This window comes from Oncorhynchus mykiss, chromosome 17, assembly GCF_013265735.2.
Source record: "Oncorhynchus mykiss isolate Arlee chromosome 17, USDA_OmykA_1.1, whole genome shotgun sequence".
NCBI lineage: Eukaryota > Metazoa > Chordata > Actinopteri > Salmoniformes > Salmonidae > Oncorhynchus > Oncorhynchus mykiss.
Genome location: NC_048581.1, coordinates 12,828,809 through 12,852,441, shown reverse-complemented (window position 1 = coordinate 12,852,441; position 23,633 = coordinate 12,828,809). Strand labels below are relative to the sequence as shown.

General features: G+C 44.1%; 1 long non-coding RNA gene and 5 other non-coding genes across 6 annotated transcripts; 5 read left to right on the top strand and 1 right to left on the bottom strand.

The window, feature by feature from the left end:
* Positions 1-243: 243 nt before the first annotated feature.
* Positions 244-1,093, bottom strand: LOC118940294. Its single transcript, XR_005036830.1, has 2 exons — positions 903-1,093; positions 244-804 (listed from the first exon to the last, which is right to left on the bottom strand). It is a non-coding gene; the product is annotated as an uncharacterized LOC118940294 (long non-coding RNA).
* Positions 1,094-9,521: 8,428 nt separating this feature from the next.
* LOC118940573 lies at positions 9,522-9,628 on the top strand. The gene has a single exon (XR_005037161.1). It is a non-coding gene; the product is annotated as a U6 spliceosomal RNA (small nuclear RNA).
* Positions 9,629-12,637: 3,009 nt separating this feature from the next.
* Positions 12,638-12,744, top strand: LOC118940572. The gene has a single exon (XR_005037160.1). It is a non-coding gene; the product is annotated as a U6 spliceosomal RNA (small nuclear RNA).
* Positions 12,745-15,753: 3,009 nt separating this feature from the next.
* LOC118940571 lies at positions 15,754-15,860 on the top strand. The gene has a single exon (XR_005037159.1). It is a non-coding gene; the product is annotated as a U6 spliceosomal RNA (small nuclear RNA).
* A 2,932-nt stretch (positions 15,861-18,792) lies between these two features.
* LOC118940570 lies at positions 18,793-18,899 on the top strand. Its single transcript, XR_005037158.1, has one exon. It is a non-coding gene; the product is annotated as a U6 spliceosomal RNA (small nuclear RNA).
* A 3,665-nt stretch (positions 18,900-22,564) lies between these two features.
* LOC118940569 lies at positions 22,565-22,671 on the top strand. The gene has a single exon (XR_005037157.1). It is a non-coding gene; the product is annotated as a U6 spliceosomal RNA (small nuclear RNA).
* Positions 22,672-23,633: the final 962 nt, after the last annotated feature.

The following is a 23,633-nucleotide window of genomic DNA, read 5'->3' as shown; positions in this document are numbered from 1 at the left end:
GTGTACATTGTAAAGTTGTTTTTGTACGTATGTTCTTTGTAAAAAAAAATGTACGACATTCATTGTTAATCTCTTGTACATTTAGTTATTTTAAAATCATCTTAACTTGTACAGTAGGATGGGTTGTTTCACACATGACATTCCCTGTGAAATAAATAATTTAATGCAAGCACTTTTTCTCCCTTAAATTAATTTTGATTCATTGTCATACACTCTTCTTTTAAAGTTCAACAAACAAAAAGACAAGTAAATATGTCATTTTATTAGTCAAACACACGGTTTACAGAGTTGTAACACACACAAAAAACAAATAATGCTGGGAAATACAAGGACCCACCTCCACACCTGACATGTAGCCAGCCGTCCATGGTGGCCTCCAGTTCTAAAAACACAAGGACCCACCTCCACACCTAGCCGTCCATGGTGGCTTCCAGTTCTGAACAGGCAGTTCCCCAAAGGTGATTTTATTTTATTTTTTTCTAGTCCATACATTTTGTTTATCTTACAAAAATAAACAATCCAAACAATAAAATATCAATACAACTTAAGTTAATTAAAAGAAAAGCAATTACCCCAAAATGAATGCGTTCGTTAAAAAAACATGTAACAATCAGGGTCAGGCCCCTACACTTACGTAGCCGCACTCTTGGGCCGGATGGTGCTGGCAGGGGTGGTGCTGGCTGGGGCGGGCCTGGCCACAGCAGCTACCCCCTCCTGGTCTCTGCACTGAATGTAGCCAATCAAGGCGGCCATTGCACTCCCAGGATAATGGGGTGTCTGCGCCCTCAAGCTCCTGACATATATCTGTGTGAGACACAGCAGAGGGAACGTTTCAGATGTAAAATGTTGCATAAAACACACTGAGATGAACATAGAAAACACAAAAGATGCGTGCCCCTTACTTTATCCTGTCCGCACCCGTAGCCTCATACAGGTCCTGTAGTGAGTCCCACTTGTACTTCCCGATGCCGACAAGGGCCTTGCCCTCCTGGCAGTCCTTCCTGCCTCCAAGGCCCTCCTCAGAAAGTGCTGAGGTAAATTAATCAACTATAATTACTCCACATTGTTAAGATATTAAACACTAGGCCAAATTGGACACAGTTGTCTTGTGTCCTGCATACTGCCTGGGGTGTGCGGCCTTGAGGACCAACTCCTGTGAGGGCGAGAAACGGAACCTTGGATTTTCCATCTTAGGAGGCAAGAAAAATACTATTATCATGACTGATGAGTGCAGTGACAAGTGACAGCATAACCGTATTAGATTCATATAAAGGAACTTACGTTTGCTTGATAGGTCTGCTAGGAGGAGGACAGCAGTGGGGGGTTTGGGGGTTATGGGTAGGATGATTATTATTTCATTTGCAGTTAAATTCAGTTTACATAGAAAGACACGTTTGCCCCCAATGACCATCAATACAATTCATTCAACTACATACACTTCAAATGCATGCCATCAAAAAACGAAAGAAAATATACAATTAAATAGTATAGAATTCCAACTTTTAGTTGATATAGATGTTAGCTAAGGTTTTACAGGATTGTCAGTGGTCAAATAAACTTTGTGAGTTTTGTCCACCTACAGTAGCTAGCGATTTACGAACGTTGTTAAATTACACAATTTGGGTAGCCACTGTAGTCAAACAAGTCGGTTGGCTAGACGTGTTATTGTCATATTTCATCACATTTAGTCATCATTCGTTGCAAATTAAGCACAATTACCTCATATACTCACCGAGTAGCATCAATGGCTGACAGAAAAATATTTTGTGATGAAGTGACGTTAGGAACATTTCAGAGGAAGATGATTGGCTTAAAAACTTTTGGAACAAGCTAGGCTCTTCATTGGTGTATTTTTGCTCTCTTTCTCCAATTTGAAACAAACTGAAGCATCTGATTGGAGGAGAGGACTAATGGTACAATATGGGTATTTGGAACATTTGGAACAGAAAAATTAGCAAATTGCCCAAGGATATTGCCCATTCTTCTCTGTCGAAGGAGGAGGGGAAATGGGGGGTTTTGCTGGGTGAGAGGAGGAGTTGGCAGGCATGTGTCAACAATGCATATTAAGTAGCCATGTGCTTTGAGCACCAGGTCTAATATTTTTTACTATTATATCCCTATTCTCCCCTCCTATAATTCCCTCCCCATCCCCTATATTTTTCCCACTATCTTCCCCTCCCATTTTCACCTCCCCTATTTCCCTCTTTATACTTCCCTCCCCCTTTTCTCCCCTCGCATATTTCCCTCCCTCTCACCTATATTTTCCCCACTATTTTCGGCTCCCATATTTAATTTCCCTCCCCCCTATTGTCCCCTCACCTCCCCTATTCTCCCCTCCCCATTCCCCCTATATTTTTCCCACTATTTCCCCCTCCCATATTTCCCTTTCCCTCCCCTATATTTCACTTCCCTACCCTTATTTCCCCTCCCCTATATTTTTCCCACTATTTACCCCACCCCTATTTTCCCCTCACTTATGCCCCGCCCCCTCCCCTATTTTCCACCACTTTCCCCCTCGTCTATTTTTTCCTTATTTTCCCCACCTCTACTTTCTGTCCCTCCCCTATTTTCCCCTCCATTATTTCCCTTTCCTTCCCCTATTTCCCCCCTCCCTTATCTCCCTCCCTATATTTCCCCCACTATTTTCCTCTCCCATATTTCACTTCCCTACCCCTATTTTCCCCCTCCCATATCTCCCTCCCCCCTCCCTATATTTTCCCCACTATTTTCCACTTCCCCTATATTTCCCTTTCCTTCCCCTATTTTCTGCCACGTTTCCCCTCCCTTAATTTCCCTCCCCATTACCCTTCCCCTATTTCCCTCCTTATATTCCCCTCTCCTAATTTTTCCCTCCCCCATATTTTTCCCCATTATCCCCCTATTTCCTGCCACCTTTCCCCTCTCATATTTCTCTCCTCCCCTTTTTCTCAGACCCTGCACTGCTATGATGGTGTAGCCCAGCACGCCATCAATGAGCCAAGTCCAACCTCGGTAAGGACCCAGATGTCCCAGACGGGACACCTGATCTATTTGAGGGAGGAGAGGAGGATGACCCCACCATGTCCTTGCCCGACCTCGATGACCGTCTCCCACCAGTCCCTCCACTCAGGAAGGCCACTCCACCGCCCACTCAACCCATCCCAGGTACCTGTCGTCACACCCCCTGATGACACTGCGCCAGCTGCCAGTCAGGACCCAGGGGATGATGTAAGTGCCTATCCACGTCCTAAACAGCTCACTCAAGTTTCTTTCCATTCATAACTATTAATGTGACTATTAATCCAACCCTTCCCCATGACTCTTCTATTTCCAGGAGTACATAGGACCTGATGGGGTTAGTGGATACCAGCACGTGGTCCTCCTGGCCACTAGTCAGCCACTGCCACCTCCACCCAGTCTGTCTTCCACCTCCCTCCCTATAACGGCAGTCTTCCAAGACCTGCCTTCGACCTCCACTCCTCTTCCCCCTCCTGCTGGTGGACCCAAGGTTTCCAGGACCACCGAATGGAGGAGGAGGAAGAAGCTGGAGTCTGGCATTAAAGTCAGAGCGCACAAGCCATACGAAGGCTATAAGTGCTCTAAATGTGGCAAGCCTAAAACTTCTGAGTTTGGACACAGTATGTATGGTTCTGTGCCGCTACCTCTGGTGGCCAAACTGTGGAGGAGTGACTGGCACTCATGAGGACCCAGCATGGTGCTAGCCAAGGCCAGTAAACTCTGACTCGTGTGTACATTGTAAAGTTGTTTTTGTACGTATGTTCTTTGTAAAAAAAAATGTACGACATTCATTGTTAATCTCTTGTACATTTAGTTATTTTAAAATCATCTTAACTTGTACAGTAGGATGGGTTGTTTCACACATGACATTCACTGTGAAATAAATAATTTAATGCAAGCACTTTTTCTCCCTTAAATTAATTTTGATTCATTGTCATACACTCTTCTTTTAAAGTTCAACAAACAAAAAGACAAGTAAATATGTCATTTTATTAGTCAAACACACGGTTTACAGAGTTGTAACACACACAAAAAACAAATAATGCTGGGAAATACAAGGACCCACCTCCACACCTGACATGTAGCCAGCCGTCCATGGTGGCTTCCAGTTCTGAACAGGCAGTTCCCCAAAGGTGATTTTATTTTATTTTTTTCTAGTCCATACATTTTGTTTATCTTACAAAAATAAACAATCCAAACAATAAAATATCAATACAACTTAAGTTAATTAAAAGAAAAGCAATTACCCCAAAATGAATGCGTTCGTTAAAATAACATGTAACAATCAGGGTCAGGCCCCTACACTTACGTAGCCGCACTCTTGGGCCGGATGGTGCTGGCAGGGGTGGTGCTGGCTGGGGCGGGCCTGGCCACAGCAGCTACCCCCTCCTGGTCTCTGCACTGAATGTAGCCAATCAAGGCGGCCATTGCACTCCCAGGATAATGGGGTGTCTGCGCCCTCAAGCTCCTGACATATATCTGTGTGAGACACAGCAGGGGGAACGTTTCAGATGTAAAATGTTGCATAAAACACACTGAGATGAACATAGAAAACACAAAAGATGCGTGCCCCTTACTTTATCCTGTCTGCACCCGTAGCCTCATACAGGTCCTGTAGTGAGTCCCACTTGTACTTCCCGATGCCGACAAGGGCCTTGCCCTCCTGGCAGTCCTTCCTGCCTCCAAGGCCCTCCTCAGAAAGTGCTGAGGTAAATTCATCAACTATAATTACTCCACATTGTTAAGATATTAAACACTAGGCCAAATTGGACACAGTTGTCTTGTCTCCTGCATACTGCCTGGGGTGTGCGGCCTTGAGGACCAACTCCTGTGAGGGCGAGAAACGGAACCTTGGATTTTCCATCTTAGGAGGCAAGAAAAATACTATTATCATGACTGATGAGTGCAGTGACAAGTGACAGCATAACCGTATTAGATTCATATAAAGGAACTTACGTTTGCTTGATAGGTCTGCTAGGAGGAGGACAGCAGTGGGGGGTTTGGGGGTTATGGGTAGGATGATTATTATTTCATTTGCAGTTAAATTCAGTTTACATAGAAAGACACGTTTGCCCCCAATGACCATCAATACAATTCATTCAACTACATACACTTCAAATGCATGCCATTAAAAAACAAAAGAAAATATACAATTAAATAGTATAGAATTCCAACTTTTAGTTGATATAGAGGTTAGCTAAGGTTTTACAGGATTGTCAGTGGTCAAATAAACTTTGTGAGTTTTGTCCACCTACAGTAGCTAGCGATATACGAACGTTGTTAAATTACACAATTTGGGTAGCCCCTGTAGTCAAACAAGTCGGTTGGCGAGACGTGTTATTGTCATATTTCCTCACATTTAGTCATCATTCGTTGTTAAATGAAGCACAATTACCTCATATACTCACCGAGTGGCATCGATGGCTGACAGAAAAAGAATGTATAGCCAATGCTAACTTGCCTGTGCAGCAGCAGCTACAGTAGCTAGCGATCTACGAAAGTTATTAAATTACACCGTTTGGGAAGCCCCTGTAGTCAAACAAGTCGGTTGACTAGACATGCTATTGTCATATTTCATCACATTTATAGTTGTTGACTTTAAATTCGTTGCAAATTAAGCAAAATTACCTCAGATACTCACCGAGTAGCATCAATGGCTGACAGAAAAAGATTTTCTGATGAAGTGACGTTGGGAACATTTCAGAGGAAGATGATTGGCTTAAAAACTTTTGGAACAAGCTAGGCTCTTCATTGGTGTATTTTTGCTCTCTTTCTCCAATTTGAAACAAACTGAAGCATCTGATTGGAGGAGAGGACTAATGGAACAATATGGGTATTTGGAACACTTGGAACAGAAAAATGAGCAAATTGCGCAAGGATGACACGCAAATTCGTGAAGCGTTCCTTATTTTTACCCCTATATATAAGGGGGGACATCCATCTTCCTCCTAGTATTACCCATAAAAAAAAAAATTAAATCCCATTGGAAATGGTGCCATAATGGCAGTGACTTCATGTTAATGTTGTTCCAATACCTCCATCTGGTGGCCACATAGTGATATCACCAATGGATGCAATAGCGCTAACAGTGATAATTTCCCAAGATGGCGTAGCAGTGAAGACGTGTTTTGTTCGTGTCTCGTGTACTTTTGTATTTTTCGTATTTTTTGTATATATATTTAAATGTTATTTTCGATCTCTTTTTGATTTTTAATTCGATTATACCTTCCGGTAACCTGCCTCACCCAATGTGATACGGTATCGCTATTATTTTTAATTTTAGAACACATTCAAGAACCTCCAGAAGCTAACCAGATTTGTGTCAAATCGGAGGGCATGTTGTCCGGTCCTCTGGCAGTCTCTATGGGGGTGCCACAGGGTTCAATTCTCGGGCCGACTCTTTTCTCTGTATATATCAATGATGTTGCTCTTGCTGCGGGCGATTCCCTAATCCACCTCTACGCAGACGACACCATTCTGTATACTTCTGGCCCTTCCTTGGACACTGTGCTATCTAACCTCCAAACGAGCTTCAATGCCATACAACACTCCTTCCGTGGCCTCCAACTGCTCTTAAACGCTAGTAAAACCAAATGCATGCTTTTCAACCGTTCGCTGCCTGCACCCGCACGCCCGACTAGCATCACCACCCTGGATGGTTCCGACCTAGAATATGTGGACATCTATAAGTACCTAGGTGTCTGGCTAGACTGTAAACTCTCCTTCCAGACTCATATCAAACATCTCTAATCTAAAATCAAATCTAGAGTCGGCTTTCTATTCCGCAACAAAGCCTCCTTCACTCACGCCGCCAAACTTACCCTAGTAAAACTGACTATCCTACCGATCCTTGACTTCGGCGATGTCATCTACAAAATAGCTTCCAATACTCTACTCAGCAAACTGGATGCAGTTTATCACAGTGCCATCCGTTTTGTTACTAAAGCACCTTATACCACCCACCACTGCGACTTGTATGCTCTAGACGGGACAGTGTACTCGCATATCACCCAGCATACGTTGCAACTCTGAGGCAGAGGCTAGAACATTACAACACACAAGGTAGCCATTATTATCCCTACCAGTTTCATGTCTATACAATATCCTGTGGGAACCTTCTATGGGTGGTTTTTGAGCCTCTGAAGGTCTGTTTGACCCCAACCCAACTGCTCTTAAACGCTAGTAAAACCAAATGCATGCTTTTCAACCGTTCGCTGCCTGCACCCGCACGCCCGACTAGCATCACCACCCTGGATGGTTCCGACCTAGAATATGTGGACATCTATAAGTACCTAGGTGTCTGGCTAGACTGTAAACTCTCCTTCCAGACTCATATCAAACATCTCTAATCTAAAATCAAATCTAGAGTCGGCTTTCTATTCCGCAACAAAGCCTCCTTCACTCACGCCGCCAAACTTACCTTAGTAAAACTGACTATCCTACCGATCCTTGACTTCGGCGATGTCATCTACAAAATAGCTTCCAATACTCTACTCAGCAAACTGGATGCAGTTTATCACAGTGCCATCCGTTTTGTTACTAAAGCACCTTATACCACCCACCACTGCGACTTGTATGCTCTAGTCGGCTGGCCCTCGCTACATATTAGTCGCCAGACCCACTGGCTCCAGGTCATCTACAAGTCCATGCTAGGTAAAGCTCCGCCTTATCTCAGTTCACTGGTCACGATGGCAACACCCACCCGTAGCACGCGCTCCAGCAGGTGTATCGCACTGATCATCCCTAAAGCCAACACCTCATTTGGCCGCCTTTCCTTCCAGTTCTCTGCTGCCTGTGACTGGAACGAATTGCAAAAATCGCTGAAGTTGGAGACTTTTATCTCCCTCACCAACTTTAAACATCTGCTATCTGAGCAGCTAACCGATCGCTGCAGCTGTACATAGTCCATTGGTAAATAGCCCACCCAATTTACCTACATCATCCCAATACTGTTTTTATTTATTTACTTTTCTGCTCTTTTGCACACCAGTATCTCTACCTGCACATGACCATCTAGATCATTTATCACTCCAGTGTTAATTAGCAAAATTGTAATTATTCGCCTACCTCCTCATGCCTTTTGCACACAATGTATATAGACTCTTTTTTTCTACTGTGTTATTGACTTGTTTATTGGTTTACTCTGTGTAACTCTGTGTTGTTGTCTGTTCACACTGCTATGCTTTATCTTGGCCAGGTCGCAGTTGTAAATGAGAACTTGTTCTCAACTAGCCTCCCTGGTTAAATAAAGGTGAAATAAAAAATAAACAGTCAGCCAATCCAATGACATCCCCCTTCTCTCTCTTTCTCTGTCACACTTTCTCTCCCTCTTTATCTCTTTCTCCTCTCCCTTTTCTCTCATCATTCTCCCCCTTTTTCTCACCCACTCCCCTTTTTCTTTCCCTCCCTTTGTCTCTCACTCTCCCTTTCTTTCTCTTTTTGTCTCCCCATTTTCTCTCCCTCCTCTTTTCTCATTCTCCCTCTCCCCCTTCTGTCTCTTTCTCCCCCCAACACCAGTTTTAAAAACTCTTATTGAACCACACTGGCAATGTGTCAACATGAACGTTGAAACAGTCACCTTCCAACCACAGCCAGGCCACATATGAATCTCTAGTTCTCTGTCGTTCTCTTTATCATTTCCTTGTTTCTCTAGTTCTCTCTCCTCTCTCTGTCTCTACTACTCTTCTGTGTTGCTCTATTCTCTCTCCTCTCTCTGTCTCTACTACTCTTCTGTGTTGCTCTATTCTCTCTCCTCTCTGTCTCTACTAGTCTTCTGTGTTGCTCTATTCTGCTTCTCTCACTACTAAATGGGGAGTTGGTTATAAGTATCTTTGGCCGGGCCATGTTGCAGAGAGCGGGGGAAGGGTGGGGAACAGAGAGCGGGGGAAGGGTGGCGAACATAGAGCGGGGGAAGGGTGGGGAACAAAGACCAGGGGAAGAGCAACTACAACAGCAGGGGGAGGAGTCCAAAAGCTTATTACACTACATTTTAGTCTAGAATCATTCCTTATAATAATCAATTAAATGTCTCTACATCTATAACTAAAGTCAAAATGTCACAAAACAGCAGTTTTTACAATTGATCACTGATCACTTTCTTTCTTACCAATTATCACATTTTCACACAAGGTACACGATTTTAAAAGCCCCACATTTCCTGCTACGTCTATGCATGAGGACCTTTAGTGAATGCAGCCCCAGAGCGTGTCGGGTTTCAGTGAGTGGGTGGGGTTTTGTGAGAGGGCTTTTGTTACGTCATTATGTTCTACCCTATCAACGTCCTAGACGGGACAGTGTACTCGCATATCACCCAGCATACGTTGCAACTCTGAGGCAGAGGCTAGAACATTACAACACACAAGGTAGCCATTATTATCCCTACCAGTTTCATGTCTATACAATATCCTGTGGGAACCTTCTATGGGTGGTTTTTGAGCCTCTGAAGGTCTGTTTGACCCCAACCATGATCCGAAACGTCAGGGGGGTTGTGCTCTATATATGAGGGCCTCTCCTATGTCTGTATTGTGCTCGCTTCGGCAGCACATATACTAAAATTGGAACGATACAGAGAAGATTAGCATGGCCCCTGCGCAAGGATGACACGCAAATTCGTGAAGCGTTCCTTATTTTGACCCCTTTTACCCCTATACATCCATCTTCCTCCTAGTATTACCCATAAAAAAATGTTTTAAATCCCATTGGAAATGGTGCCATAATGGCAGTGACTTCATGTTAATGTTGTTCCAATACCTCCATCTGGTGGCCACATAGTGATATCACCAATGGATGCAATAGCGCTAACAGTGATAATTTCCCAAGATGGCGTAGCAGTGAAGACGTGTTTTGTTCGTGTCTCGTGTACTTTTGTATTTTTCGTATTTTTTGTATATATATTTAAATTTAATTTTCGATCTCTTTTTGATTTTTAATTCGATTATACCTTCCGGTAACCTGCCTCACCCAATGTGATACGGTATCGCTATTATTTTTAATTTTAGAACACATTCAAGAACCTCCAGAAGCTAACCAGATTTGTGTCAAATCGGAGGGCATGTTGTCCGGTCCTCTGGCAGTCTCTATGGGGGTGCCACAGGGTTCAATTCTCGGGCCGACTCTTTTCTCTGTATATATCAATGATGTTGCTCTTGCTGCGGGCGATTCCCTAATCCACCTCTACGCAAACGACACCATTCTGTATACTTCTGGCCCTTCCTTGGACACTGTGCTATCTAACCTCCAAACGAGCTTCAATGCCATACAACACTCCTTCCGTGGCCTCCAACTGCTCTTAAACGCTAGTAAAACCAAATGCATGCTTTTCAACCGTTCGCTGCCTGCACCCGCACGCCCGACTAGCATCACCACCCTGGGTGGTTCCGACCTAGAATATGTGGACATCTATAAGTACCTAGGTGTCTGGCTAGACTGTAAACTCTCCTTCCAGACTCATATCAAACATCTCTAATCTAAAATCAAATCTAGAGTCGGCTTTCTATTCCGCAACAAAGCCTCCTTCACTCACGCCGCCAAACTTACCCTAGTAAAACTGACTATCCTACCGATCCTTGACTTCGGCGATGTCATCTACAAAATAGCTTCCAATACTCTACTCAGCAAACTGGATGCAGTTTATCACAGTGCCATCCGTTTTGTTACTAAAGCACCTTATACCACCCACCACTGCGACTTGTATGCTCTAGTCGGCTGGCCCTCGCTACATATTAGTCGCCAGACCCACTGGCTCCAGGTCATCTACAAGTCCATGCTAGGTAAAGCTCCGCCTTATCTCAGTTCACTGGTCACGATGGCAACACCCACCCGTAGCACGCGCTCCAGCAGGTGTATCGCACTGATCATCCCTAAAGCCAACACCTCATTTGGCCGCCTTTCCTTCCAGTTCTCTGCTGCCTGTGACTGGAACGAATTGCAAAAATCGCTGAAGTTGGAGACTTTTATCTCCCTCACCAACTTTAAACATCTGCTATCTGAGCAGCTAACCGATCGCTGCAGCTGTACATAGTCCATTGGTAAATAGCCCACCCAATTTACCTACATCATCCCAATACTGTTTTTATTTATTTACTTTTCTGCTCTTTTGCACACCAGTATCTCTACCTGCACATGACCATCTAGATCATTTATCACTCCAGTGTTAATTAGCAAAATTGTAATTATTCGCCTACCTCCTCATGCCTTTTGCACACAATGTATATAGACTCTTTTTTTCTACTGTGTTATTGACTTGTTTATTGGTTTACTCTGTGTAACTCTGTGTTGTTGTCTGTTCACACTGCTATGCTTTATCTTGGCCAGGTCGCAGTTGTAAATGAGAACTTGTTCTCAACTAGCCTCCCTGGTTAAATAAAGGTGAAATAAAAAATAAACAGTCAGCCAATCCAATGACATCCCCCTTCTCTCTCTTTCTCTGTCACACTTTCTCTCCCTCTTTATCTCTTTCTCCTCTCCCTTTTCTCTCATCATTCTCCCCCTTTTTCTCACCCACTCCCCTTTTTCTTTCCCTCCCTTTGTCTCTCACTCTCCCTTTCTTTCTCTTTTTGTCTCCCCATTTTCTCTCCCTCCTCTTTTCTCATTCTCCCTCTCCCCCTTCTGTCTCTTTCTCCCCCCAACACCAGTTTTAAAAACTCTTATTGAACCACACTGGCAATGTGTCAACATGAACGTTGAAACAGTCACCTTCCAACCACAGCCAGGCCACATATGAATCTCTAGTTCTCTGTCGTTCTCTTTATCATTTCCTTGTTTCTCTAGTTCTCTCTCCTCTCTCTGTCTCTACTACTCTTCTGTGTTGCTCTATTCTCTCTCCTCTCTCTGTCTCTACTACTCTTCTGTGTTGCTCTATTCTCTCTCCTCTCTGTCTCTACTAGTCTTCTGTGTTGCTCTATTCTGCTTCTCTCACTACTAAATGGGGAGTTGGTTATAAGTATCTTTGGCCGGGCCATGTTGCAGAGAGCGGGGGAAGGGTGGGGAACAGAGAGCGGGGGAAGGGTGGCGAACATAGAGCGGGGGAAGGGTGGGGAACAAAGACCAGGGGAAGAGCAACTACAACAGCAGGGGGAGGAGTCCAAAAGCTTATTACACTACATTTTAGTCTAGAATCATTCCTTATAATAATCAATTAAATGTCTCTACATCTATAACTAAAGTCAAAATGTCACAAAACAGCAGTTTTTACAATTGATCACTGATCACTTTCTTTCTTACCAATTATCACATTTTCACACAAGGTACACGATTTTAAAAGCCCCACATTTCCTGCTACGTCTATGCATGAGGACCTTTAGTGAATGCAGCCCCAGAGCGTGTCGGGTTTCAGTGAGTGGGTGGGGTTTTGTGAGAGGGCTTTTGTTACGTCATTATGTTCTACCCTATCAACGTCCTAGACGGGACAGTGTACTCGCATATCACCCAGCATACGTTGCAACTCTGAGGCAGAGGCTAGAACATTACAACACACAAGGTAGCCATTATTATCCCTACCAGTTTCATGTCTATACAATATCCTGTGGGAACCTTCTATGGGTGGTTTTTGAGCCTCTGAAGGTCTGTTTGACCCCAACCATGATCCGAAACGTCAGGGGGGTTGTGCTCTATATATGAGGGCCTCTCCTATGTCTGTATTGTGCTCGCTTCGGCAGCACATATACTAAAATTGGAACGATACAGAGAAGATTAGCATGGCCCCTGCGCAAGGATGACACGCAAATTCGTGAAGCGTTCCTTATTTTGACCCCTTTTACCCCTATACATCCATCTTCCTCCTAGTATTACCCATAAAAAAATGTTTTAAATCCCATTGGAAATGGTGCCATAATGGCAGTGACTTCATGTTAATGTTGTTCCAATACCTCCATCTGGTGGCCACATAGTGATATCACCAATGGATGCAATAGCGCTAACAGTGATAATTTCCCAAGATGGCGTAGCAGTGAAGACGTGTTTTGTTCGTGTCTCGTGTACTTTTGTATTTTTCGTATTTTTTGTATATATATTTAAATTTAATTTTCGATCTCTTTTTGATTTTTAATTCGATTATACCTTCCGGTAACCTGCCTCACCCAATGTGATACGGTATCGCTATTATTTTTAATTTTAGAACACATTCAAGAACCTCCAGAAGCTAACCAGATTTGTGTCAAATCGGAGGGCATGTTGTCCGGTCCTCTGGCAGTCTCTATGGGGGTGCCACAGGGTTCAATTCTCGGGCCGACTCTTTTCTCTGTATATATCAATGATGTTGCTCTTGCTGCGGGCGATTCCCTAATCCACCTCTACGCAAACGACACCATTCTGTATACTTCTGGCCCTTCCTTGGACACTGTGCTATCTAACCTCCAAACGAGCTTCAATGCCATACAACACTCCTTCCGTGGCCTCCAACTGCTCTTAAACGCTAGTAAAACCAAATGCATGCTTTTCAACCGTTCGCTGCCTGCACCCGCACGCCCGACTAGCATCACCACCCTGGGTGGTTCCGACCTAGAATATGTGGACATCTATAAGTACCTAGGTGTCTGGCTAGACTGTAAACTCTCCTTCCAGACTCATATCAAACATCTCTAATCTAAAATCAAATCTAGAGTCGGCTTTCTATTCCGCAACAAAGCCTCCTTCACTCACGCCGCCAAACTTACCCTAGTAAAACTGACTATCCTACCGATCCTTGACTTCGGCGATGTCATCTACAAAATAGCTTCCAATACTCTACTCAGCAAACTGGATGCAGTTTATCACAGTGCCATCCGTTTTGTTACTAAAGCACCTTATACCACCCACCACTGCGACTTGTATGCTCTAGTCGGCTGGCCCTCGCTACATATTAGTCGCCAGACCCACTGGCTCCAGGTCATCTACAAGTCCATGCTAGGTAAAGCTCCGCCTTATCTCAGTTCACTGGTCACGATGGCAACACCCACCCGTAGCACGCGCTCCAGCAGGTGTATCGCACTGATCATCCCTAAAGCCAACACCTCATTTGGCCGCCTTTCCTTCCAGTTCTCTGCTGCCTGTGACTGGAACGAATTGCAAAAATCGCTGAAGTTGGAGACTTTTATCTCCCTCACCAACTTTAAACATCTGCTATCTGAGCAGCTAACCGATCGCTGCAGCTGTACATAGTCCATTGGTAAATAGCCCACCCAATTTACCTACATCATCCCAATACTGTTTTTATTTATTTACTTTTCTGCTCTTTTGCACACCAGTATCTCTACCTGCACATGACCATCTAGATCATTTATCACTCCAGTGTTAATTAGCAAAATTGTAATTATTCGCCTACCTCCTCATGCCTTTTGCACACAATGTATATAGACTCTTTTTTTCTACTGTGTTATTGACTTGTTTATTGGTTTACTCTGTGTAACTCTGTGTTGTTGTCTGTTCACACTGCTATGCTTTATCTTGGCCAGGTCGCAGTTGTAAATGAGAACTTGTTCTCAACTAGCCTCCCTGGTTAAATAAAGGTGAAATAAAAAATAAACAGTCAGCCAATCCAATGACATCCCCCTTCTCTCTCTTTCTCTGTCACACTTTCTCTCCCTCTTTATCTCTTTCTCCTCTCCCTTTTCTCTCATCATTCTCCCCCTTTTTCTCACCCACTCCCCTTTTTCTTTCCCTCCCTTTGTCTCTCACTCTCCCTTTCTTTCTCTTTTTGTCTCCCCATTTTCTCTCCCTCCTCTTTTCTCATTCTCCCTCTCCCCCTTCTGTCTCTTTCTCCCCCCAACACCAGTTTTAAAAACTCTTATTGAACCACACTGGCAATGTGTCAACATGAACGTTGAAACAGTCACCTTCCAACCACAGCCAGGCCACATATGAATCTCTAGTTCTCTGTCGTTCTCTTTATCATTTCCTTGTTTCTCTAGTTCTCTCTCCTCTCTCTGTCTCTACTACTCTTCTGTGTTGCTCTATTCTCTCTCCTCTCTCTGTCTCTACTACTCTTCTGTGTTGCTCTATTCTCTCTCCTCTCTGTCTCTACTAGTCTTCTGTGTTGCTCTATTCTGCTTCTCTCACTACTAAATGGGGAGTTGGTTATAAGTATCTTTGGCCGGGCCATGTTGCAGAGAGCGGGGGAAGGGTGGGGAACAGAGAGCGGGGGAAGGGTGGCGAACATAGAGCGGGGGAAGGGTGGGGAACAAAGACCAGGGGAAGAGCAACTACAACAGCAGGGGGAGGAGTCCAAAAGCTTATTACACTACATTTTAGTCTAGAATCATTCCTTATAATAATCAATTAAATGTCTCTACATCTATAACTAAAGTCAAAATGTCACAAAACAGCAGTTTTTACAATTGATCACTGATCACTTTCTTTCTTACCAATTATCACATTTTCACACAAGGTACACGATTTTAAAAGCCCCACATTTCCTGCTACGTCTATGCATGAGGACCTTTAGTGAATGCAGCCCCAGAGCGTGTCGGGTTTCAGTGAGTGGGTGGGGTTTTGTGAGAGGGCTTTTGTTACGTCATTATGTTCTACCCTATCAACGTCCTAGACGGGACAGTGTACTCGCATATCACCCAGCATACGTTGCAACTCTGAGGCAGAGGCTAGAACATTACAACACACAAGGTAGCCATTATTATCCCTACCAGTTTCATGTCTATACAATATCCTGTGGGAACCTTCTATGGGTGGTTTTTGAGCCTCTGAAGGTCTGTTTGACCCCAACCATGATCCGAAACGTCAGGGGGGTTGTGCTCTATATATGAGGGCCTCTCCTATGTCTGTATTGTGCTCGCTTCGGCAGCACATATACTAAAATTGGAACGATACAGAGAAGATTAGCATGGCCCCTGCGCAAGGATGACACGCAAATTCGTGAAGCGTTCCTTATTTTGACCCCTTTTACCCCTATACATCCATCTTCCTCCTAGTATTACCCATAAAAAAATGTTTTAAATCCCATTGGAAATGGTGCCATAATGGCAGTGACTTCATGTTAATGTTGTTCCAATACCTCCATCTGGTGGCCACATAGTGATATCACCAATGGATGCAATAGCGCTAACAGTGATAATTTCCCAAGATGGCGTAGCAGTGAAGACGTGTTTTGTTCGTGTCTCGTGTACTTTTGTATTTTTCGTATTTTTTGTATATATATTTAAATTTAATTTTCGATCTCTTTTTGATTTTTAATTCGATTATACCTTCCGGTAACCTGCCTCACCCAATGTGATACGGTATCGCTATTATTTTTAATTTTAGAACACATTCAAGAACCTCCAGAAGCTAACCAGATTTGTGTCAAATCGGAGGGCATGTTGTCCGGTCCTCTGGCAGTCTCTATGGGGGTGCCACAGGGTTCAATTCTCGGGCCGACTCTTTTCTCTGTATATATCAATGATGTTGCTCTTGCTGCGGGCGATTCCCTAATCCACCTCTACGCAAACGACACCATTCTGTATACTTCTGGCCCTTCCTTGGACACTGTGCTATCTAACCTCCAAACGAGCTTCAATGCCATACAACACTCCTTCCGTGGCCTCCAACTGCTCTTAAACGCTAGTAAAACCAAATGCATGCTTTTCAACCGTTCGCTGCCTGCACCCGCACGCCCGACTAGCATCACCACCCTGGGTGGTTCCGACCTAGAATATGTGGACATCTATAAGTACCTAGGTGTCTGGCTAGACTGTAAACTCTCCTTCCAGACTCATATCAAACATCTCTAATCTAAAATCAAATCTAGAGTCGGCTTTCTATTCCGCAACAAAGCCTCCTTCACTCACGCCGCCAAACTTACCCTAGTAAAACTGACTATCCTACCGATCCTTGACTTCGGCGATGTCATCTACAAAATAGCTTCCAATACTCTACTCAGCAAACTGGATGCAGTTTATCACAGTGCCATCCGTTTTGTTACTAAAGCACCTTATACCACCCACCACTGCGACTTGTATGCTCTAGTCGGCTGGCCCTCGCTACATATTAGTCGCCAGACCCACTGGCTCCAGGTCATCTACAAGTCCATGCTAGGTAAAGCTCCGCCTTATCTCAGTTCACTGGTCACGATGGCAACACCCACCCGTAGCACGCGCTCCAGCAGGTGTATCGCACTGATCATCCCTAAAGCCAACACCTCATTTGGCCGCCTTTCCTTCCAGTTCTCTGCTGCCTGTGACTGGAACGAATTGCAAAAATCGCTGAAGTTGGAGACTTTTATCTCCCTCACCAACTTTAAACATCTGCTATCTGAGCAGCTAACCGATCGCTGCAGCTGTACATAGTCCATTGGTAAATAGCCCACCCAATTTACCTACATCATCCCAATACTGTTTTTATTTATTTACTTTTCTGCTCTTTTGCACACCAGTATCTCTACCTGCACATGACCATCTAGATCATTTATCACTCCAGTGTTAATTAGCAAAATTGTAATTATTCGCCTACCTCCTCATGCCTTTTGCACACAATGTATATAGACTCTTTTTTTCTACTGTGTTATTGACTTGTTTATTGGTTTACTCTGTGTAACTCTGTGTTGTTGTCTGTTCACACTGCTATGCTTTATCTTGGCCAGGTCGCAGTTGTAAATGAGAACTTGTTCTCAACTAGCCTCCCTGGTTAAATAAAGGTGAAATAAAAAATAAAATAAACAGTCAGCCAATCCAATGACATCCCCCTTCTCTCTCTTTCTCTGTCACACTTTCTCTCCCTCTTTATCTCTTTCTCCTCTCCCTTTTCTCTCATCATTCTCCCCCTTTTTCTCACCCACTCCCCTTTTTCTTTCCCTCCCTTTGTCTCTCACTCTCCCTTTCTTTCTCTTTTTGTCTCCCCATTTTCTCTCCCTCCTCTTTTCTCATTCTCCCTCTCCCCCTTCTGTCTCTTTCTCCCCCCACCACCAGTTTTAAAAACTCTTATTGAACCACACTGGCAATGTGTCAACATGAACGTTGAAACAGTCACCTTCCAACCACAGCCAGGCCACATATGAATCTCTAGTTCTCTTTCGTTCTCTTTATCATTTCCTTGTTTCTCTCGTTCTAGTTCTCTCTCTCCTCTCTGTCTCTACTACTCTTCTGTGTTGCTCTATTTTGCTTCTCTCGCTACTAAATGGGGAGTTGGTTTTAAGTATCTTTGGCCGGGCCATGTTGCAGAGAGCGGGGGAAGGGTGGGGAACAGAGAGCGGGGGAAGGGTGGCGAACATAGAGCGGGGGAAGGGTGGGGAACAAAGACCAGGGGAAGAGCAACTACAACAGCAGGGGGAGGAGTCCAAAAGCTTATTACACTACATTTTAGTCTAGAATCATTCCTTATAATAATCAATTAAATGTCTCTACATCTATAACTAAAGTCAAAATGTCACAAAACAGCAGTTTTTACAATTGATCACTGATCACTTTCTTTCTTACCAATTATCACATTTTCACGCAAGGTACACGATTTTAAAAGCCCCACATTTCCTGCTACGTCTATGCATGAGGACCTTTAGTGAATGCAGCCCCAGAGCGTGTCGGGTTTCAGTGAGTGGGTGGGGTTTTGTGCGAGGGCTTTTGTTACGTCATTATGTTCTACCCTATCAACGTCCTAGACGGGACAGTGTACTCGCATATCACCCAGCATACGTTGCAACTCTGAGGCAGAGGCTAGAACATTACAACACACAAGGTAGCCATTATTATCCCTACCAGTTTCATGTCTATACAATATCCTGTGGGAACCTTCTATGGGTGGTTTTTGAGCCTCTGAAGGTCTGTTTGACCCCAACCAGGATCCGAAACGTCAGGGGGGTTGTGCTCTATATATGAGGGCCTCTCCTATGTCTGTATTGTGCTCGCTTCGGCAGCACATATACTAAAATTGGAACGATACAGAGAAGATTAGCATGGCCCCTGCGCAAGGATGACACGCAAATTCGTGAAGCGTTCCTTATTTTGACCCCTTTTACCCCTATACATCCATCTTCCTCCTAGTATTACCCATAAGAAAATGTTTTAAATCCCATTGGAAATGGTGCCATAATGGCAGTGACTTCATGTTAATGTTGTTCCAATACCTCCATCTGGTGGCCACATAGTGATATCACCAATGGATGCAATAGCGCTAACAGTGATAATTTCCCAAGATGGCGTAGCAGTGAAGACGTGTTTTGTTCGTGTCTCGTGTACTTTTGTATTTTTCGTATTTTTTGTATATATATTTAAATTTTATTTTCGATCTCTTTTTGATTTTTAATTCGATTATACCTTCCGGTAACCTGCCTCACCCAATGTGATACGGTATCGCTATTATTTTTAATTTTAGAACACATTCAAGAACCTCCAGAAGCTAACCAGATTTGTGTCAAATCGGAGGGCATGTTGTCCGGTCCTCTGGCAGTCTCTATGGGGGTGCCACAGGGTTCAATTCTCGGGCCGACTCTTTTCTCTGTATATATCAATGATGTTGCTCTTGCTGCGGGCGATTCCCTAATCCACCTCTACGCAAACGACACCATTCTGTATACTTCTGGCCCTTCCTTGGACACTGTGCTATCTAACCTCCAAACGAGCTTCAATGCCATACAACACTCCTTCCGTGGCCTCCAACTGCTCTTAAACGCTAGTAAAACCAAATGCATGCTTTTCAACCGTTCGCTGCCTGCACCCGCACGCCCGACTAGCATCACCACCCTGGATGGTTCCGACCTAGAATATGTGGACATCTATAAGTACATAGGTGTCTGGCTAGACTGTAAACTCTCCTTCCAGACTCATATCAAACATCTCTAATCTAAAATCAAATCTAGAGTCGGCTTTCTATTCCGCAACAAAGCCTCCTTCACTCACGCCGCCAAACTTACCCTAGTAAAACTGACTATCCTACCGATCCTTGACTTCGGCGATGTCATCTACAAAATAGCTTCCAATACTCTACTCAGCAAACTGGATGCAGTTTATCACAGTGCCATCCGTTTTGTTACTAAAGCACCTTATACCACCCACCACTGCGACTTGTATGCTCTAGACGGGACAGTGTACTCGCATATCACCCAGCATACGTTGCAACTCTGAGGCAGAGGCTAGAACATTACAACACACAACACAAGGTAGCCATTATTATCCCTACCAGTTTCATGTCTATACAATATCCTGTGGGAACCTTCTATGGGTGGTTTTTGAGCCTCTGAAGGTCTGTTTGACCCCAACCCAACTGCTCTTAAACGCTAGTAAAACCAAATGCATGCTTTTCAACCGTTCGCTGCCTGCACCCGCACGCCCGACTAGCATCACCACCCTGGATGGTTCCGACCTAGAATATGTGGACATCTATAAGTACCTAGGTGTCTGGCTAGACTGTAAACTCTCCTTCCAGACTCATATCAAACATCTCTAATCTAAAATCAAATCTAGAGTCGGCTTTCTATTCCGCAACAAAGCCTCCTTCACTCACGCCGCCAAACTTACCCTAGTAAAACTGACTATCCTACCGATCCTTGACTTCGGCGATGTCATCTACAAAATAGCTTCCAATACTCTACTCAGCAAACTGGATGCAGTTTATCACAGTGCCATCCGTTTTGTTACTAAAGCACCTTATACCACCCACCACTGCGACTTGTATGCTCTAGTCGGCTGGCCCTCGCTACATATTAGTCGCCAGACCCACTGGCTCCAGGTCATCTACAAGTCCATGCTAGGTAAAGCTCCGCCTTATCTCAGTTCACTGGTCACGATGGCAACACCCACCCGTAGCACGCGCTCCAGCAGGTGTATCTCACTGATCATCCCTAAAGCCAACACCTCATTTGGCCGCCTTTCCTTCCAGTTCTCTGCTGCCTGTGACTGGAACGAATTGCAAAAATCGCTGAAGTTGGAGACTTTTATCTCCCTCACCAACTTTAAACATCTGCTATCTGAGCAGCTAACCGATCGCTGCAGCTGTACATAGTCCATTGGTAAATAGCCCACCCAATTTACCTACATCATCCCAATACTGTTTTTATTTATTTACTTTTCTGCTCTTTTGCACACCAGTATCTCTACCTGCACATGACCATCTAGATCATTTATCACTCCAGTGTTAATTAGCAAAATTGTAATTATTCGCCTACCTCCTCATGCCTTTTGCACACAATGTATATAGACTCTTTTTTTCTACTGTGTTATTGACTTGTTTATTGGTTTACTCTGTGTAACTCTGTGTTGTTGTCTGTTCACACTGCTATGCTTTATCTTGGCCAGGTCGCAGTTGTAAATGAGAACTTGTTCTCAACTGGCCTCCCTGGTTAAATAAAGGTGAAATAAAAAATAAAATAAACAGTCAGCCAATCCAATGACATCCCCCTTCTCTCTCTTTCTCTGTCACACTTTCTCTCCCTCTTTATCTCTTTCTCCTCTCCCTTTTCTCTCATCATTCTCCCCCTTCTTCTCACCCACTCCCCTTTTTCTTTCCCTCCCTTTGTCTCTCACTCTCCCTTTCTTTCTCTTTTTGTTTCCCCATTTTGTCTCCCTCCTCTTTTCTCATTCTCCCTCTCCCCCTTCTGTCTCTTTCTCCCCCCACCACCAGTTTTAAAAACTCTTATTGAACCACACTGGCAATGTGTCAACATGAATGTTGAAACAGTCACCTTCCAACCACAGCCAGGCCACATATGAATCTCTAGTTCTCTGTCGTTCTCTTTATCATTTCCTTGTTTCTCTAGTTCTCTCTCCTCTCTCTGTCTCTACTACTCTTCTGTGTTGCTCTATTCTCTCTCCTCTCTGTCTCTACTACTCTTCTGTGTTGCTCTATTCTGCTTCTCTCGCTACTAAATGGGGAGTTAGTTTTAAGTATCTTTGGCCGTGCCAGGTTGCAGAGAGCGGGGGAAGGGTGGGGAACAGAGAGCGGGGGAAGGGTGGGGAACAGAGAGCGGGGGAAGGGTGGGGAACAGAGAGCGGGGGAAGGGCGGGGGAAGGGTGGGGAACAGAGAGTGGGGGAAGGGTGGGGAACAAAGACCAGGGGAAGAGCAACTACAACAGCAGGGGGAGGAGTCCAAAAGCGTATTACACTACATTTGAGTCTAGAATCATTCCTTATAATAATCAATTAAATGTCTCTACATCTATAACTAAAGTCAAAATGTCACAAAACAGCAGTTTTTACAGTTGATCACTAATCACTTTCTTTCTTACCAAATAGCACATTTTCACGTAAGGTACACAATTTTAAAAGCCCCATGTTAGGGTATTTTTGGCGTTGGCTTCACAACATTTCCTGCTACGTCTATGCATGAGGACCTTTAGTGAATGCAGCCCCAGAGGGTGTCGGGTTTCAGTGAGTGGGTGGGGTTTCGTGCGAGGGCTTTTGTTACGTCATTATGTTCTACCCTATCAACGTCCTAGACGGGACAGTGTACTCGCATATCACCCAGCATACGTTGCAACTCCGAGGCAGAGGTTAGAACATTACAACACACAAGGTAGCCATTATTATCCCTACCAGTTTCATGTCTATACAATATCCTGTGGGAACCTTCTATGGGTGGTTTTTGAGCCTCTGAAGGTCTGTTTGACCCCAACCATGATCCGAAACGTCAGGGGGGTTGTGCTCTATATATGAGGGCCTCTCCTATGTCTGTATTGTGCTCGCTTCGGCAGCACATATACTAAAATTGGAACGATACAGAGAAGATTAGCATGGCCCCTGCGCAAGGATGACACGCAAATTCGTGAAGCGTTCCTTATTTTGACCCCTTTTACCCCTATACATCCATCTTCCTCCTAGTATTACCCATAAGAAAATGTTTTAAATCCCATTGGAAATGGTGCCATAATGGCAGTGACTTCATGTTAATGTTGTTCCAATACCTCCATCTGGTGGCCACATAGCGCTATTGCATCCATTGGTGTTATCTACTGGTGACCAGACCCATCACAACACAGCTCTACTGGACCAGACCCATCACAACACAGCTCTACTGGACCAGACCCATCACAACACAGCTCTACTGGACCAGACCCATCACAACACAGCTCTACTGGACCAGACCCATCACAACACAGCTCTACTGGTGACCAGACCCATCACAACACAGCTCTACTGGACCAGACCCATCACAACACAGCCCTACTGGACCAGACCCATCACAACACAGCTCTACTGGACCAGACCCATCACAACACAGCTCTACTACACCCGACCCATCACAACACAGCTCTACTGGACCAGACCCATCACAACACAGCCCTACTGGACCAGACCCATCACAACACAGCACAGACCACCACTCTAGGATCAGGCAGAACTCTGTCCTTCAGAGAAGTACACCACATGATGCAGTCCACACCATACATCATTCAGATCATCAGCCTATATATGCTGAGGTAACCTCTGGCAAAAGACACCTAGAACAATCAGAGAAGAGAGGTGTGCCAACTACTGCATCTAATATGCAGACTACTGGGCTAGACAGACCCTTTAAATCACACACAGGGTTGCAGATTGCATTGCACACAAAAATAAGTACAAATCTTATTCCATTCTTATTCATTTGTTTACAACTATTCTATATTTTATTGGCACTGGTATTATAATAATAATTATATGTAATGGTATATATATATATATATTTTACTATTTTGGATTTATTTTCAATGTACTTTACTCAAACCAGTGAATATCACTTATTATAAATGAGATCATTAACTATC